At 40.1% G+C, this 18,181-nt stretch overlaps 1 protein-coding gene across 3 annotated transcripts in view; it reads left to right on the forward strand.

The window, feature by feature from the left end:
* LOC128697698 (uncharacterized) overlaps positions 1 to 18,181 on the forward strand; it is an 80,709-nt gene that overhangs the window by 59,269 nt on the left and 3,259 nt on the right. The gene's annotated exons all lie outside the window — the stretch shown is intronic.

The raw sequence follows: 18,181 nt of genomic DNA on the forward strand, positions 1-18,181 counted from the left end.
AATTAAAGCTATCAACATGGATCAAACCTATTTCAGTACAATACCTTATGTTCTTCAGGTGCTAGGTTTATTGCTTCTTAGTGAATATAATGTTCCTCATAAGGGCAGTTTTTACCAGCCATGCCTGTGTGAATCATACATAAAGTATGCTGATCGCTTTTTTTTTTTTTTTGTACAGTACACGAGTGACTTAACAGGCTAAGGGCTTATATTCATCCTTAGTTCATCTCAAAGCCCAGTTCAATCTACGTTATGCTACCAGTTTTCCCTAGGAAGTCATGGACAATAGTCCACTAACAACCAGGTACCTGTTTACCCATTAAACACAAGAAAAGTGAGAAAGAGAGAGACACACACAGGGAGAGACACAGACAGTGAGAGACACAGACAGAGAGAGAGAGAGAGAGAGAGAGAGAGAGAGAGAGACAGACGACAGACAGGGGGGGGGAGAGAGAGAGAGAGAGAGAGAGAGAGACAGACAGACAGACAGACAAGGAGAGAGAGAGACAGACAGGAAGAGAGACACAGACTGAGTTGGCTGTCTTGTCAGTCAAGGGACTATCTGGGAGATGCCTAGTCACTGGAGAGCAACAAAAAAGGACAAGGTCCTACTATGGTAGAGACCATAAAAATGTCCTATATGCATGCTCCAAGATAGGTATAAACTTGCAAGGAAGACAGTCCTAATACTATGTCAGGAACTAAATCAGTACAGTATTAACCCACAGTTAGACGTTTTGTTCTGTCTTGAACCATTTTAAAGTCATGACTTGAGAGAAAAAACAGATCTCAACAAGGACACGTGACATTGAGTACTGACACCATTACTAGGTCCTGTAGTGGGATGGGTAGAGTCTAGTATGTCAGACGAAAACATGTAGATATCCTAAGAATGAGGGGCAAGAGAGATCTGACATGCAAAAGCTGACATGTTGACAAGGGACTCCTCCCTGGATTGCTGGAAGGGTATCAGCAAAACTTTACTTGCCTGAATTTGGTAGTCAAATGTGCCCATACCAAGGCATGTGATGATGGGTTTCATCCTTACCTGAACTACTCATAAAGTTGCTGGACATCTGCGCCAGCAACCACAGCATCTTCTGTGCCCAGACAGAGCAGACAATCCTGCACAAGGATATGCTAACCCTCAAGCACTTGAAACTGTAGTGTCGAGTACATCCTTGGAGTGGATCTGGTCTTTAAGTTGAGAAAATGTTGCATACCTGCATCTTCATGACTACGAGGTAATGAGAAGAGTGGCTGTGAAAATGGAGAGGGAATTCTTCAGTGAAAAAATATTGAGGTTTGATCCTGGGTGTCTCCAAATTGAGAAGAGGATTCGGTAAAGTTGAGAGGCAGCAACCCTCAAACACTAAAGGGGAAGAAGCCTGGGATTGAAATAGGTCAGTGCACTGCTACAGCGAAAGGCACAGGAAAGTCTCCATGTCATTGAGTGGTTCTTTAGTAGTTGTAGTAGTTGCTGGGTGGTCATTCCACATGTGATGGCATGAGTGATCGCATGAAAACGGGATCTACCAACCCATCTGAGACCTCGGTAAAAATTGAAGGTTTCTGGAATTGACAAAGACTGAAGCAAAAGGATCTATGCACTCTTCTTAAATACCAAAAATTTGAGCAGATGAGGTAGTTTTATGCCTACAACCTGACAAGAGGCAATGGTTTAAATTGCGCCAGAACATCGTATGTTTCAACCTTCTACTTGTGGGTTATTCAGTAAGCTGGGCTTTGTTTGGAATCACTTCGGACAAGATATTCAGTTGTCACAAAGCTGATGTACTGAACACAGGAGGATATCTTTCACTTGCCACAAATCCTAGAGTAGCAGGATAATTTTTTTCACAAATCCTACCTGATGAAACCCCCTGCAAGGGCCTGGACATACGAGACTTTGGATTTTTTTTTGGGGGGGGGGAGGTTCATCCTCATTTTGGTTGCAAATGTCCTCAAGAGTCAAAAACATTTTAATATATTCCAAAAAACTGCCAAGCATCTTTTTCCTCTTTTCAACTAAACCCATAACACTAACCTGTTACAGTACAGTACTGTGCTCTGTATTTGATTACATATTCATTGATATTCTTGTGATGAACTAAGAACCTCTGATTTTCAGTTTGCATACAGGACTGGACATACTACAATGCTGTGCAGCTTATTGGTAACAAAAATTGTTCAGTATTACAACTCGGTTCTTTCCTTTCATTATTTCTTGATGCATTGGCCAAAGTTGCATATACTACCATACTCTTAAAATTACTCAACACAGTCTTTCTTGTAATCAGTAGAAATTTATATGAAATGAGTAAAGTTTCTGAAAATAAATAATAATCTTTTAATATTCCTTTCTGAGTAGGTACTAATTATAAATTTTCTTTTTTAGTCCTTTACTATTTGTTGACTTGTTTTAATTGCCTAGTGCTGGGTCACCTTAATGAAGTGATAGGGGTTTTAAAAGTTAGTCCTGCCACAGGACAGGACTGAAAAAGCCAATCATGATGAAACATTTCCTCCAATAAATGACATAAGTGTCTTTTTTCCACAACTTCCCACAGGATGTTTGTCTGACTAAAATCTCAGCTTCTCTCTCTGACATAGAGTAGAAATGTTTTTGCCTTCATTTAGGTTTACTGTGGCTTAGTCATTGACTGGCTGAATTACAGGTATGGTTTGTGGAATGTGATTAATTGACTTTAAATTGTTTTGCTTGTCTTTTGATGGTGACTTTTTTTTTGTTAGTTATAATAGTAGCAAGTTAGCAATGAAAATAGTACCATGAATTGATAATGTAAGCAATTTGTGTACTTAAGACAAAACAGTACAGGTGCTCCTTGACTTACGATGGTTCAGCTTACGATATTTTGACTTTGTGATGGTGCAGAAGCAATTATTTTGGAAGTGAAACTTAAAATAATTCCCCATCATGAAGGCGGAAAGTCCATAACTTGTATTCATTTATTTACTTTTCAGTACAGTGGTACCTAGAGTTTCAGCCATAATTTGTTCCAGAAGGCTGTTAGTGCCATTACCGAATGAATGTGTTCCCATAAGGAATAATGTAAATTAGATTAGTCGTTTGACCCCAAAAAATTACACTTCCAAAGGCACTTGCAATAATACACGTACATAATTGTTCATGTTGGGAGCTGTACGAAACTTGGGGTACCACTGTACTGGTAGTCAACGGTAATTATTTATTTACTCATTCAGTGACGGTAGTTATTTAGTTGTTTTATCATATATATATATATATATATATTATTTTCATTTTCAACTTATGATGGGATTATATTCTGATGAACCCATCATAAGTTAAGGAGCACCTGTAACTTGATCAACTATTGAAAATATTTGTTAGTACTGACTATTTGATGGCATCCTGGTTTAAGAGCCAACAAAGCAGGCTACTATCAAATAGACAGGACCAAAGCAAAGCTGTGTTGTAAATGATAGAAATTTGGGAAGCTGCTTAAATTTTAATTTTACTGAGTGCTCTGGTGATGCTTACCACAACCCTCTGAAGACAATTTTGTGGGAGGGATGGGGGGTTAATATCTTTGATTTCATGGTCATACTGGATGGGATTACCCTCTGGTGTGGCTGCAGACTGCAAAGACTTGACTGCTATCTGATAATTTGCTGTAGATAAGAACATGCAGTATAATCCTTGCTTCTGCTGGCCTAGAAGTTAATCCGGTCCCTGGAGCCGTGGGAAATACTCTACTTTGGCATGTCAATAAAAGTAAAACAGGAGACTTTAAGTTGGTTTCTGTTGAATCAGTTGACTGGTTATGCATTGCTCCTTCACTGTTTGGAGGTGGGTTGTGTGCTACTTTATTATTGTATTTGTTGAGCAGACTGATGAGCAGATCTCCACCTCACCATTTGCACTCATTGCTGATTAGTTGTAGATTTCTTCTGAAGTGCCTGGATAGGTACCGTAATGTTGAGAAACTGACCCCATTCAAGGGAAGTGATTTGGTACAGGTGAGGGGCTCTTTATCTAAGGAATTGAATCTGTTCTTCCCTTCCTTGGATCAAACCTGACTGCCCCCCCCCCCCATTCCCAAGGCTGTGTTGCTGTTATTATAGTAATGTACTGATGTGCCTTATGGACTCCTTTATTGAAGATGTTATCCCCACACAGTTAACTTTAGCAAGTCAGAGTTACTGAAGCCAACTGTAGTACTTGGGCTGAATGTTGTCAATAAAAGATTCTACAGTACTGTATTTATGTACCATTTTGAAGTGTCTGGCGATGCATCGAGGCTTGCAGATCTTTTCACAAGTTTTGTGTTAGTACCTGGGTCTTCACATCCCTGGCTGGCACAAGGATGTGGAGTTTTGCTTCTGTCCACAACTGAATATGTAGGACCATTCAAGGGAGGTTCCTAGGGGCCCTTCAAGAGAGGTTCCTAGAGGCCCTTCACGGGAGGCTTCTAGGGGCCCTTCAAGGGAGGTTCCTAGGGGTTCCTTCAAGGGAGGTTCCTAGGGAGGGGTGCCTTCAAGGGAGGTTCCTGGGGGCCCTCTCAGGGGAGGTTCCTGGGGGCCTCCCCTTAGGGAAGGTTCCTGGGGGCCCCCTCTTAGGGGAGGTTCCTGGGGCCCCCTCATGGGAGGTTCCTGGGGCCCCCTCATGGGAGGTTCCTGGGGCCCCCTCATGGGAGGTTCCTGGGGCCCCCTCATGGGAGGTTCCTGGGGACCCCTCATGGGAGGTTCCTGGGGACCCCCTTAGGGGAGGTTCCTGGGGGGCCCCCCTTAGGGGAGGTTCCTGGGGGCCCCCTCAAGGAGGTTTCTTGGTGCTGGTGAAAGGGCTCAGTCCACTTCCTTGGATCGAACCTGATTGCCTCCCATTTTCCAAGATGCTGCATGACCCCTATGGGTTTAGCACTCTTAAATATGTAAAATAATACATTAATATATGTAGGGAACCTGGATAATTAAATGCTGTATAGATGAATAGCATTGAATGTACAAATTAAAAAGCGAGTTGAATGAAAGGGGTATGACTGAAGTACAGCCTCTCCTCACTTACCGACATCCTCATTTACCGACGACTCAGACTTACGACAGGCTCTCTGACCAGTATGCATACTTAAATAATGTATATTATAGCTGATTTCTTCTATTCTGTTTATTACAGTATACGGTACACTACTGTATAAATGTTTAAAAATATACCAGAAATGTTATAAATGGTGAAAAGGTGACATTAAAACAATATCAAAGATAGTTGACCCAAACCTGCTACCATTATAGTATGCTCCTCACTTAGCAACGAATTCGTTTATTGACGTGGTCTTAGGAACGGAACTCCATCGTTAAGTGAAGAGAGGCTGTGTACAAGCGAAGGAGGACAGGATTAGAGAGGATAATAATGCTGGGGCCAATAACCCCTTCTCTCGTATAAATTACTAAATGTAAAAGAAGAAAATTTCATTTCTTCTTTTTTGGGTCTCCGTGCTTTGGTGGGAGATGGCCGCTGTTGAAAAAAAATATTACTTTGAAAATATTTGATTTAGCGACTCAAAATAGTGCATTAAAGTTGGATAGTTTAATGTGTGGAAAGCATGCAAGGCCCATAAGCAGCATCTAGCAGTAATTATTGATTATTTTAACTAACAAGTAGTGTTATGTAAACATGTAGTAGCTTCAAAAATAGGTTTATATTTCTGTATTCCTATTAAATTGACCAATTTAACAATTTATTTAATTTCTACAGTGAATGCCTTGAACAGATTATTGTAGGCATAGAATAAGCCATAAAGGTTGCAAATAGGACTACCAAAAAAAAAAAGCCAAATACATGTATGTAATGTGATAGTATTGATATTAGGTATACAGACAGGCCCCGCTTTAGTGTCTTGCTAATGCAGTGGTTTGCAGTCATAACCATTATTTATTCAGACTTCATACAATAAATATATTCACCAGTCAGTATAAGCTAAGGACGAATATATTTTAAGGTAAGTACAGTGGACCCTCGACCAACGATATTAATCTGTTCCTGAGAGCTCATCGTTAATCAAAATTATCGTTAGTAGTTAATTTTCCCCGTAAGAAATAATGGAAATCAAATTAATCCGTGCAAGACGCCCAAAAGTATTGAAAAAAAAAATTTTACCACGTGAAATATTAATTTTAATACACACAAACTGAAGAAGACATGCACAGTTACACGACACTTGCCTTTATTGAAGATCTGGTGGTGATTGATGAGATGGGAGGAGGGGAGTGTGTTAGTGTTTAGAAGGGGAATCCCCTTCCATTAGGGCTTGAGGTGGCAAGTCCTTTTTCGGGGCTACTTCCCTTCTTTTAATGCCACTAGGACCAGCTTGAGAGTCACTGGACCTCTGTCGCACAACATATCTGTCCATAGAGGCCTGTACCTCCCATTTCTTTGACATTCCTAAAGTGTCACAACATTGTCAGTGTCACAATTAAACACTTGTTCAGGTTTCAATTCTTCACTGTCTATGTACTTGAATTCCTGCACATATTTTTCAGCTGATTTTTGGTCCAAACTGGCAACCTCGCCATGCCTTATCACACTATGTATGCCACTACAATTCTTAAATCTCTCAAACCAACCTTTGCTGGCCTTAAATTCACTCACATCACCACTAGTTGCTGGCATTTTTCTAATTAAATCCTCGTGCAACTTCCTAGCCTTTTCACATATGATCACTTGAGAGATGCTATCTGTTTTTCGTTTATCCACACCAATAACAGTCTCTCAACATCTTCTATCACTTGCGATCTCAGTTTCGAAAACATAGTTGCACCTTTGGCAAGAACAGCTTCCTTGATTGCCATTTTCTTGGCCACAATACGTAGTAGCAATGGTTGATTGGGGTTTTGTGTACAGCTTGGCCAGCTCGGAGACACACACTCCACTTTCATACTTAGCAATGATCTCTTTCTTCATATCCATAGTAATTCTCACCCTTTTTGCTGTAGGGTTGGCACTAGAAGCTTTCTTGGGGCCCATGGTGACTTATTTTGCAGATGCAATCACTAAAAACACTGATAATATGAAATGTTCTGATTGTATGTTTGGATGGGACCGCGGTGGCTGGCTGGCTGGCTGGCTTTTAAACACTGGCCAGAAGTGGACGCGTCTCAGATGGAACGAATCGTGTTGGTAGAGTTTTTTAGCGCTAGTCGAGGCAAAAATTTTGCATTAAAATGTATTGCTAATTGGATTTAACGTTAGATGATGCCATTGTTGGTCGAGGGTCTACTGTATTGTGTAATTTTGCTGAGAATAAGAAAAAATTTGGGAGCGAGATAAATAGGTTAAGAAAGCCTAGGGAACAAATGGAGTTGACAGCTTAAAACAGAGTAGGGGCGTTAGTAGTTGGGGAGTTAGAGATATTGGGAAGGTGGCAGTAGTATTTTGAGGAACTTTTAAAAATTGATGAAGAGAGGGAGGCAATTTCATGCACTGGCCAGGGAGGTATAACATCTTTTAGGAATGAAGAAGAGTTGGATGTGAGTGTAAGGGAAGGGCACTAGGCATTACATAGAATGAAAGTGGGTAAAGTAGCTAGAACTGATGGAATCATGACAGAAATGTTAAAAGGAAGGGGGATATAGATTTTGAGTGGTTGGTATTTTTGTTTAATAAGTGTACGGAAGGAAGGTGGGGTAGGGGTCGTCCTCGAAAAGCTTGGAGGGAGGGGGGTAAAGGAGGTTTTGTGGGCCAGGGGCTTGGACTTCCAGCAAGTGTGCGTGAGTGTGTTAGAAGTGAATGGAGACGAATGGTATTTGGGACCTGACGAGCTGTTGAAATGTGACAATACACAAATAACCCGCACAGGCATGCGTGAGCGTGTTTGATAGGAGTGAATGGAGACAAATGGTTTTTAATACTTGACGTGCTGTTGGAGTGTGAGCAAAGTAACATTTATGAAGGGATTCAGGGAAACCGGCAGGCCGGACTTGAGTCCTGGAGATGGGAAGTACAGTGCCTGCACTCTGAAGGAGGGGTGTTAATGTTGCAGTTTAAAAACTGTAGTGTAAAGCACCCTTCTGGCAAGACAGTGATGGAGTGAATGATGGTGAAAGTTTTTCTTTTTCGGGCCACCCTGCCTTGGTGGGAATCGGCCGGTGTGATAATAAAAAAAAAAAAAAATAATAAAAGAGAGAAGCTTACGACGACGTTTTGGTCCGACTTGGACCATTGACAGTCACACAAAGTGTGACTTTGTCAATGGTCCAAGTCGGACCGAAACATCGTCGTAAGCTTCTCTCTTTTATGTGCGGGTTATTTGTGTATTGTTCCAGTCACGGTATTGTGCCTTTTTATTTATTGTTGGAATGTGAGTAAGGTAATATTTAGTGAAGGGATTCAGGGAAACCGGTTATTTTTTATAGCTGGACTCGAGTCCTTGAAATGGGAAGTACAATGCCTGCACTTTAAAGGAGGGGTTTGGGATATTGGGAGTTTGGAGGGATATGTTGTGTATCTTTATATGTATATACTTCTAAACTGTTGTATTCTGAGCACCTCTGCAAAAAGTGATTGTGTGAGTGAGGTGAAAGTGTTGAATGATGATGAAAGTATTTTCTTTTTGAGGATATTCTTTTTGGGTCACCCTGCCTTGGTGGGAGATGTCCGACTTGTTAAAAAAAAAAAAGTATGGAAGAAGGGAAGATACCTAGGGATTGGCAGAGAGCGTGTATAGTTCCTATATATAAAAGGGAAGGGGGACAAAAGATTGTAAAAATTATAGGGGAATAAGTTTACAGAGTATACCAGGTAAAGTGTATGGTAGAATTGTTATTAAAAGAATTTGAGGTAAGACAAGAGAGCAGGACTGCAGATGAACATGGTGGCTTTAGAATGAATGGGGATGGGGGGGTTGCATTGATCAAGGGTTTGCATTGAAGCATATAAGCTAACAATTTTTAGATTAAGGAAATTTTAATTTCATTTATGGATTTAGAAAATGCATATGATTGGGTGGATAGGGGAGCAATGTGGCAGAAGTTGCAAGTGTCTGAAATAGGTACTAAGTTACTAAATGCTGTGAAAAGTTTTTGAGGATAGTGAGGCTCAGGGTGTGTAGGAGAGAGGGAGATTACTTTCCAGTAAAAGTAGGTCTTAGACAGGGATGTGTAATGTCACCATGGTTATTTAACATTTATAGATGGTATTGTAAAAGAAGTAAATGCTACAGTGTTGCAGAAAAGGGGTGAGATTAAATAATGGAGAATCAAATACAAAATGGGAGTTAAGTTAGTTATTGCTGATGATACTGTGCTTTTGGGAGATTCTAAAGAAAAGTTGCAAAGGTTAGTGGACAAGTTTGGGAGGGTGTGTAAAAGAAGAAAGTGGAAAGTGAACATAGATAACAGTAAGGTGATGAGGGTATCAAACGATTTAGGTAAAGAAAAATTGGTTATCACATTAGAGGGAGGGAGTGGAAGAAGTGAATGTTTGCAGATACAGTAGGGCCCCGCTTTGTGGTGTTCCGCTAATACGAACATTTCAAATTACGACCAAAACTTGCTATAAGGCTCCCCTCACCTATGGTCACTGCGCCCCACCCGGTTTGTATACATTTCTCAGTAGTACCAGTTTCTAGTAACCAGTAACCGGTTACCAGTAGTATGACTCGCTACCAACTGCCTGTGTGACTCACTGACTGTTATTCATGTTGCTGCTGACTATAGCATGTTTTTGAACGCCGCACACCCCTAGGACCCAATTCGTGAGTCAGTCTTAAGATAGAGAGCAGAGAGGCAGGGCGGGCCTGGTGGTTCCCATATATTCCGTTATAATTATACTCCATTATTGTCTATGTGACTTTCCTTTACCCAATCCACATAATCGAACCCCCCACATCACACATTCTCCGTGAGCACATCTCTATTATGTCTGGAAACTTTCCAAAATTTCAAGTGTTTTAAGGTCATTGCATATTTTATATGTACTATGATAATTATACTTGTATACCTGTACCTAAATATACTTGCATACTGCTGGCATGCAGGCACACATTAAAATCACTAAGTCTCTCTACTCTTGAAGACGCCATCATCATAATAATCTCTTGGGCGCATTAACGGTCATATATTACATTAATATAGACATTTCCATTAATCCATCTGATAATTTTTTCAAAATTGTATAAGAAACACGTTACATAATACAAACATGATACATACACCCACCAAGCTGCTTGTAGGAGTGTGAAGAATTTAATTTTCTCTAGTCCAACACTAGTTACTGGGGGATAACTGTAGGAAAATATTCCTTTCGTGTGCCTTCACTCTGTCTAGAGCTATTCATGACCCCTGTGGGTTTAGTGCTTCTCTTATTGTGATAATATCATCGTTCACTCTAAAAATGGTGTTGCATGAGAATGGGAGTGTTGCTGTTTGTTTATTCTTCTGTACTAACTTGTACACCTTGTACACAATGTAAGAGTATTTGTATTGTGAGGTAATTATTATTTAAAAAAAAAAATACTGAGGTAAAAGTTTCACAAACTTACAAACGTATGTGAATGAACTAAAATTGGTCACACATTAATGCATGTTTATTTTGCCTGACAGTGATCACCCATCACCCTTTCAGTTTGTGTTTTTATATTGTCTGAACTCCGTGTATGTCGTTCTTTCTCGTTTATTATTTTGTTAACTAGTTGGCTCTCGTTTACAATGGCATCTAAACTTAGTTGTGATAAAAAGTCTTAAGTGCCAAGTTAGAAATGATTAAGCTTAGTGAATTGACTTTTTTGGGTTATCCTAGGTTCTCTACACATATGCTGTTATGTATGATCTGTGTATTTGTGTATACCTGAATAAACTTATTAACAAAGTATGTTGATGGCTGTGATAGCCATGAAATAGTTACATATAGCAGCATATGTATAGAGAACCTAGGATAACCCCAAAAAGTCAGCGAGTAATTGCTGAAATGGAAAAACTTTTACACTGCCACTCGCCTCTTACACATTCATATTAATATTTTAGGGTAAGTAACAAGTGTACTGTGGGTGTAATTTACTTTTTATTGTGTTTTTAATGCCTAGTTCTGTTGCTAACTTTGTTAGTGTAAACCTGTTATCTAGCATTTATATGCAGAAAAAAAGGGTGTTCCACTTTACGGCGATTTCCGTTTTACGGCAGTAGCCTGGAACCTAACTTGCCATGTAAGTGGGGCCCTACTGTATTTGGGAGTTGACTTGTCAGTAAATGGGTTTATAAAGGATGAGGTAAACCATAGTATTGATGAAGGGAAAAAAAGGTAAGCGATTCTTTGAGGTATCTGTGGAGACAAAAAACGTTGTCCATGGAGGCAAAGAAAGGAATGTATGAGTGTAATGGTAACAACACTTATATGGGTGTGAAGCATGGGTTGTAAATGCTGCAGCGAGGAGGAGGATGGAGGTGATGTCCTGTCTAAGGACAATGTGGGGTGTAAATATTATGCAGAGAATTTGTAGTATAGAAATTAGGAGGTGTGGAGTTACTAAAAGTACTAGTCAGAGGGCTGAAGAGTGGTTGTTGAGGTAGTTTGGTCATTTAGAGATAATGGAACAAAGTAGAATAACTTTGAGAGCGTATAAATCTGTAGGGGAAGGAAGGCAGGGTAGGGGTTGTCCTGGGAAAGGTTGGGAGGGGGTAAAGGAGGAGGTGTGCGCTAAGGGTTTGGACTTTCAGCAAATGTGCGAGTGGGTGTTAGATAGGAGTAAATGTAGATGAATGGCTTTTGGGACTTGATGAGCTGTTGTAGTTTGAGCAGGATAATATTTTGTGAAGGGATTCAGGGAAACCAGTTAGCCGAACTTGAGTCTTGGAGATGGGAAGTACAATGCCTGCACTTTAAATGAGGGGGGTTGGGATATTGGCTGTTTGGAGCGATATCTAAACTGTCGTATCTGAGCGCCTCTGCAAAAATAGGGATTCCTTATGAATGATGTTGGAAGTTTTTCTTTCTTTTTTGGGGTCACCCTGCCTTGGTGGGAAATGGCCAGCGTGTTAAAAAAAAAAAAAAGTATGTACTGTATATTCATTTTTTAGGCCTGACTCTATTGCTCACTTAATACATGTATATATGATAGTATCAACATACTACTGTTATATGCATTTGAAAATGAAAAAAAAAAAAAGGCTGTTTCACTTTTTCAGCAGTAACTTTGAATCTAACCTGCTGTATATGTGGGGCCTTGTTGTATATGTGGGGCCTAGTTGTATATGTGGGGCCTTGTTGTATATGTGGGGCCTAGTTGTATATGTGGGGCCTTGTTGTATATGTGGGGCCTTGTTGTATATGTGGGGCCTAGTTGTATATGTGGGGCCTTGTTGTATATGTGGGACCTAGTTGTATATGTGGGGCCTTGTTGTATATGTGGGTCCTTGTTGTATATGTGGGGCCTTGTTGTATATGTGGGGCCTTGTTGTATATGTGGGGCCTAGTTGTATATGTGGGGCCTTGTTGTATATGTGGGGCCTAGTTGTATATGTGGGGCCTAGTTGTATATGTGGGGCCTTGTTGTATATGTGGGGCCTTGTTGTATATGTGGGGCCTTGTTGTATATGTGGGGCCTTGTATATGTGGGGCCTTGTTGTATATGTGGGGCCTAGTTGTATATGTGGGGCCTTGTTGTATATGTGGGGCCTTGTTGTATATGTGGGGCCTAGTTGTATATGTGGGGCCTTGTTGTATATGTGGGGCCTAGTTGTATATGTGGGGCCTTGCTGTATATGTGGGGCCTTGTTGTATATGTGGGGCCTTGTTGTATATGTGGGGCCTTGTTGTATATGTGGGTCCTTGTTGTATATGTGGGTCCTTGTATATGTGGGTCCTTGTTGTATATGTGGGTCCTTGTTGTATATGTGGGGCCTTGTTGTATATGTGGGGTCTTGTTGTATATGTGGGGCCTAGTTGTATATGTGGGGCCTTGTTGTATATGTGGGGCCTTGTTGTATATGTGGGTCCTTGTTGTATATGTGGGTCCTTGTTGTATATGTGGGTCCTTGTTGTATATGTGGGTCCTTGTTGTATATGTGGGTCCTTGTTGTATATGTGGGGCCTTGTTGTATATGTGGGGCCTTGTTGTATATGTGGGTCCTTGTTGTATATGTGGGTCCTTGTTGTATATGTGGGTCCTTGTTGTATATGTGGGTCCTTGTTGTATATGTGGGACCTTGTTGTATATGTGGGACCTAGTTGTATATGTGGGTCCTTGTTGTATATGTGGGACCTAGTTGTATATGTGGGACCTAGTTGTATATGTGGGTCCTTGTTGTATATGTGGGTCCTTGTTGTATATGTGGGACCTAGTTGTATATGTGGGTCCTTGTTGTATATGTGGGACCTAGTTGTATATGTGGGACCTAGTTGTATATGTGGGTCCTTGTTGTATATGTGGGACCTAGTTGTATATGTGGGACCTAGTTGTATATGTGGGGCCTTGTATATGTGGGACCTTGTTGTATATGTGGGGCCTTGTTGTATATGTGGGTCCTTGTTGTATATGTGGGACCTTGTTGTATATGTGGGGCCTTGCTGTATACAGTAGGGCCACACTTTACGATGTTCCACTACTATGGAGATTTCAAATTATGACCAAAATTTGCTATACAACGAGCGGTCTTTCTAATACAGCGTGCCCCACCCAGTTTACATTCTCTTTGAGCACCTTTCTATTATGTCTGGAAATTTTCCAAAATTTCAAGTGTTTTAGTCTCTGCATATTTATATATACAGTGGAACCCAGAGTTTTGGCCGTAATTCGTTCCAGGAGCTAGGCCTAAAGTCGAAGCAATATTTCCCATAAGAAATATTGTAAATCCAGTTAATCTGTTCCCCCCAAAATTTTCGTTTTTTTTTTTTAAAGAATAAATACTATAGTTTTACATAGAGAAAACAATGAGAAATATAAAGCACTAATTTTAATGGATAAATGAACATTAAATCAGTTTTACCTTTATTGAAGACTCTTGTTGGCATATGAGAGAGGAGAGTTTGTTTGGAGGCAGGACAGGATAATCCTTCAATATGACACTAATATCAACTCTACGGTTTATTTATCTAGCATAATTCATCTAACATGACATAAACAATATTAATAACGTAAACATGATATATACTCTAGAATGACTAAAATGTCATATCTCTCCCTAACTGACGAGTATTGCTGTGTTTGTTGTTGGGTGTATAAGGGCCACTGAAAGATGAGCATTACATAGTGGTGGTGATGGCGGCAGCAGAGACAGCGGTGTTGTCAGTCACCCTATATAATTCCAACAACATTGGAGGAGTCAGTTTCGTGCTGTTCTTTTTCTATCAATTAATATCTTAACCCTTTTAGCCCTGAATTACGAAAGGCATATTGGTTTGTTCTCATTTGTTGATATGTTGTGTGAGGCAGAGAGCTGCCAAAGTTACCAGATTCACAATCGAGTAGGTTTTTAGAAGGTAGTGAAAGTCCCTCCAGTTTTTAATGGCTTCCAATTGTTACCAGTACATTGCTATGGTTATATAAATAAGCTGGGAACCTGAAATTCCATCAGAGCTAAAAGGGTTAACTTAACTTGACTCACGAAATCGTAATGACACGATTGCAAACAAGCCATGCCACGGGCGGGATTTGAACCCGTGGTCAGAGAGTCTCAAAACTCCAGACCGTCGCGTTAGCCACTGGACCAGCTAGCCACAATAAGATTCGTCCAACTAGGTATACGTATTTCTACACCATAGGAAGGTTAGCATAGGCACCACTGTGACCACAAATGCAAGTTTTTACGGACGAATCTCCAGCTAGCGTGGCTGTGACGAACTCTAGCTCAAGTTCCCTCAATGCCATCAACATGACTCACGAAATCGTAATGACACGATTGCAAACAAATCCCGCCCATGGTATGGTTTGTTTACAATCGTGTCGTTACAATTTCGTGAGTCATGTTGACGGCATTGAGGGGACTTGAGCTAGAGTTCGTCACAGCCACGCTAGCTGGAGATTCATCCATAAAAACTTGCATTTGTGGTCACAGTGGTGCCTATGCTAACCTTCCTGTGGTGTAGAAATACGTATACCTAGTTGGACGAATCTTATTGTGGCTGGCTGGTCCAGTGGCTAACGCGACGGTCTGGAGTTTTGAGACTCTCTGACCACGGGTTCAAATCCCGCCCGTGGTATGGTGGGTTAACTTGCTACACTGGTAATGCTACACTTTATCGCTGGCTGGCTCTGTAACCTTTATCGACTCTTGCTGCTTTGGCATCGTACATATTGTAGAATCACTGAAGGCACACTCCCTTCTCTCTTCCTTCTCCACTTTGGTACTTTGCTGCAATTTATTTCTTCGATTGTATTGTGTTTCTTACTTTCTTTACCAAAGGGCTGCACTATGAAGTTTCTTTGGGTCCATGGTGGCTTATTTCAGTCACAATCAATAAACAAGCATTAAATGCAATGAACTGTGAAATGTTTGGATGAGTGTGCAGGGTTATATTCACTCGAGGATAAACAATGCTAGACTGGCTCGCGGCGCCTGTACAGGCAGTGAACAGGTCTGGTACACCGGCTGAAACACTGGGCACAGGCTGAAACTCGGGACAAAATTTAGCCGAAACTAAGTGGCCGATCCTCAGGGCAGCCGAAACTCAGGGTTCCACTGTACTCTGATGATTATACTTGTGTGTACCTGTACCTAAATATACTTACACACTGTGCTGGCATGCAGGTACACATAAAAATCACTCTCTCTCTCTACTCTTGATGCCATATAATCTCTTGGACACACTAAATGTCATACATTATGTTAATATAGACATTTCCATTAATCCATCTATATTTTTTCAAAATTATATAATAAACACGCTACATAACATATAAATATATTGCATACACCCACAGTATAAAAATTGACATAAATATAAAATTTGTTTACCGAGCGGTTTGTAGGAGTGTTGGAGGAATTGTTCTCTAGTCAAACACCAGTTACTTAACTGTCGAAAAATATTCCTTTCATATGCCTTCGCTATCTATAGCTATTCACGATTCTTGTGGGTTTAACGCTTCTTTTTATTATGATTATAATTGCAATAATTTGTAGTAATAATAACTTGTCAGAGCATCGTTCCTTTGAAAAATGTTACAAGAGAATGGAAATGTTAGTCTTTATTTATTCTACTGTACCACTGTGGAGACAACTTGTACACAATTTAAGGAATTTGTATGAACGTATATCAACCGTAACCAGATGCATTTGTTTACATAAGTACTCTGGCTCTGTTATCTTCTCATTCTCTCTCTCTCTCGTTTATTCATTTTTATCCTGCTTACCTTTCACCCTACATTAAGACTACAAATATTTTAAGGTAAGTAATGAGAGTACTTTATGTGCATTTTATCGCTCTAGGGCGCTTTAACCCTTAAACGGTCCAAACGTATATATACGTTCTCGTGCATAGTGCCCCAAACGTATATATACGTTTTCTTTGTCATTCATTCAACACTGCCACGATATGCCCGAGTCACCTAGAAATGAGAGAATGGGTGTGCGCACTCACTGTGCACCATATTAAAATAATTGGGGATGCCTGAGTACCATATGCTCTTTTTTCCTATTAAAACAAAAAAAAATTTTTCTCTCAAAATTTGGGGCGCTGCGCGAGTGAACGTATATATACGTTTGGACTGTTTAGGGGTTAACCCTTTGAGGGTCGACAGGCCCTCTCCGAAACTCGTTCTCAGGGTCGGCCAAATTTAAAAAAAAAAAAAATATTTTTCTCTTATGAAAAGATAGAGAATCTTTTCCCGATCATAAGGACACCAAAAGTTTGAAATTTGATGGAAAACTTACGGAATTATGCTCTCGCGAAGTTAGCGGTCTCGGGGATATTTACGCATCGGCGATTTTGCCCACTTTGAGCCCCATTTTCGGCCAATTCCACTGTACTAGTCGACAAAAAACATGAATATTTCGCTAGAACTCCATTTTTTCTATCGAATGGGTGCAAGAAACCACCCATTTATGAAATTCAACTATCCAGTACAGTGGTCAGAATTTAGCAATTTTGCCAATTTCATACAAATTTCAAAAGATGCCAATTTCCGAATAGGGTCCAGAATAAACAAGAAAGACATTCCTGGCACTAAAATGACATTTCCTCTGGTCATTAGTCATGTCTCAAGGCCCCTCTTATATTCTTTTGCTTTCCACTTTGTATTTTTATTCTCACAAAAAATATAAGATTTACTGTTATGCAGACTACTGCATTAGTGTAAAAAATGGTATAAATATTATTGGCGCACTTGTGAAAGAATATTAGACTCACCAGTTGACGTGTATTGGACCATTGGCACGATTTGTTTACTTTTGAAATTTAGTAAAAATCGAACATTTCTGCTACTTTGAGCTCAATTTCAAGGCATCTTTCATTGTAAAACCAGTCAAAATCATCTCAATTTCTGTAATGTCTTCCATTCTATAAAATGAGACCAAGAAAACTAGAATACAACAATAAATACCATACGAAAATACAGTGCAAAGTCGCTGTTTTATTCCAACAAAACAGTCAGTTTTTTTTCATATTATGCACTGTGTGCTGCAAGATTTTTTTTAGACTGTGCACACTGACCACATAGACCCATTCTTTCATATGAAGGCCTACCAGCTTTCTCCCACTAGATTTGAGGGCGCTAGAATTTAGGCGTACTAGTACGTCAAAAACCCTGGGTCGTAAGCCGTACTAGTACGTCCAAAACCCTCAAAGGGTTAAATGTCATAGTAAGTGGGGTGGCCAGGTGGGCTCCCATACCTCCCACACGACTATCTTCAAATAAATTCTTTTCACCTCTCGCCCTATATTAAGACAATTAAGAAAAAAAATATTTTAAGGTAAGTAATGAGTGTACTCTACATGCATTTTATCACTCGAGGGCGCTTTAAGCATCGTAGTATATTATGTGTGGGTGGGGTGGTCAGGAGGGCAACCATACCTACCTACAGCTGACTTCTTACAGTAAATACTACTCACCTTTTACCCTACATTAAGACTAAAAATATTTTGAGGTAAATAATGAGTGTACTGTTTGTATTTTACTTGTTTTTTAATGCCTAGTTCTATTGCTAACTTAATATATGTTAATGTAAACTTATCTGGCATTTATATGCATTTTTAAGTGGAAAAAAATGGCGTTCT

The sequence above is a fragment of the Cherax quadricarinatus genome, chromosome 68, assembly GCF_038502225.1.
Source record: "Cherax quadricarinatus isolate ZL_2023a chromosome 68, ASM3850222v1, whole genome shotgun sequence".
NCBI classification, from domain to species: domain Eukaryota; kingdom Metazoa; phylum Arthropoda; class Malacostraca; order Decapoda; family Parastacidae; genus Cherax; species Cherax quadricarinatus.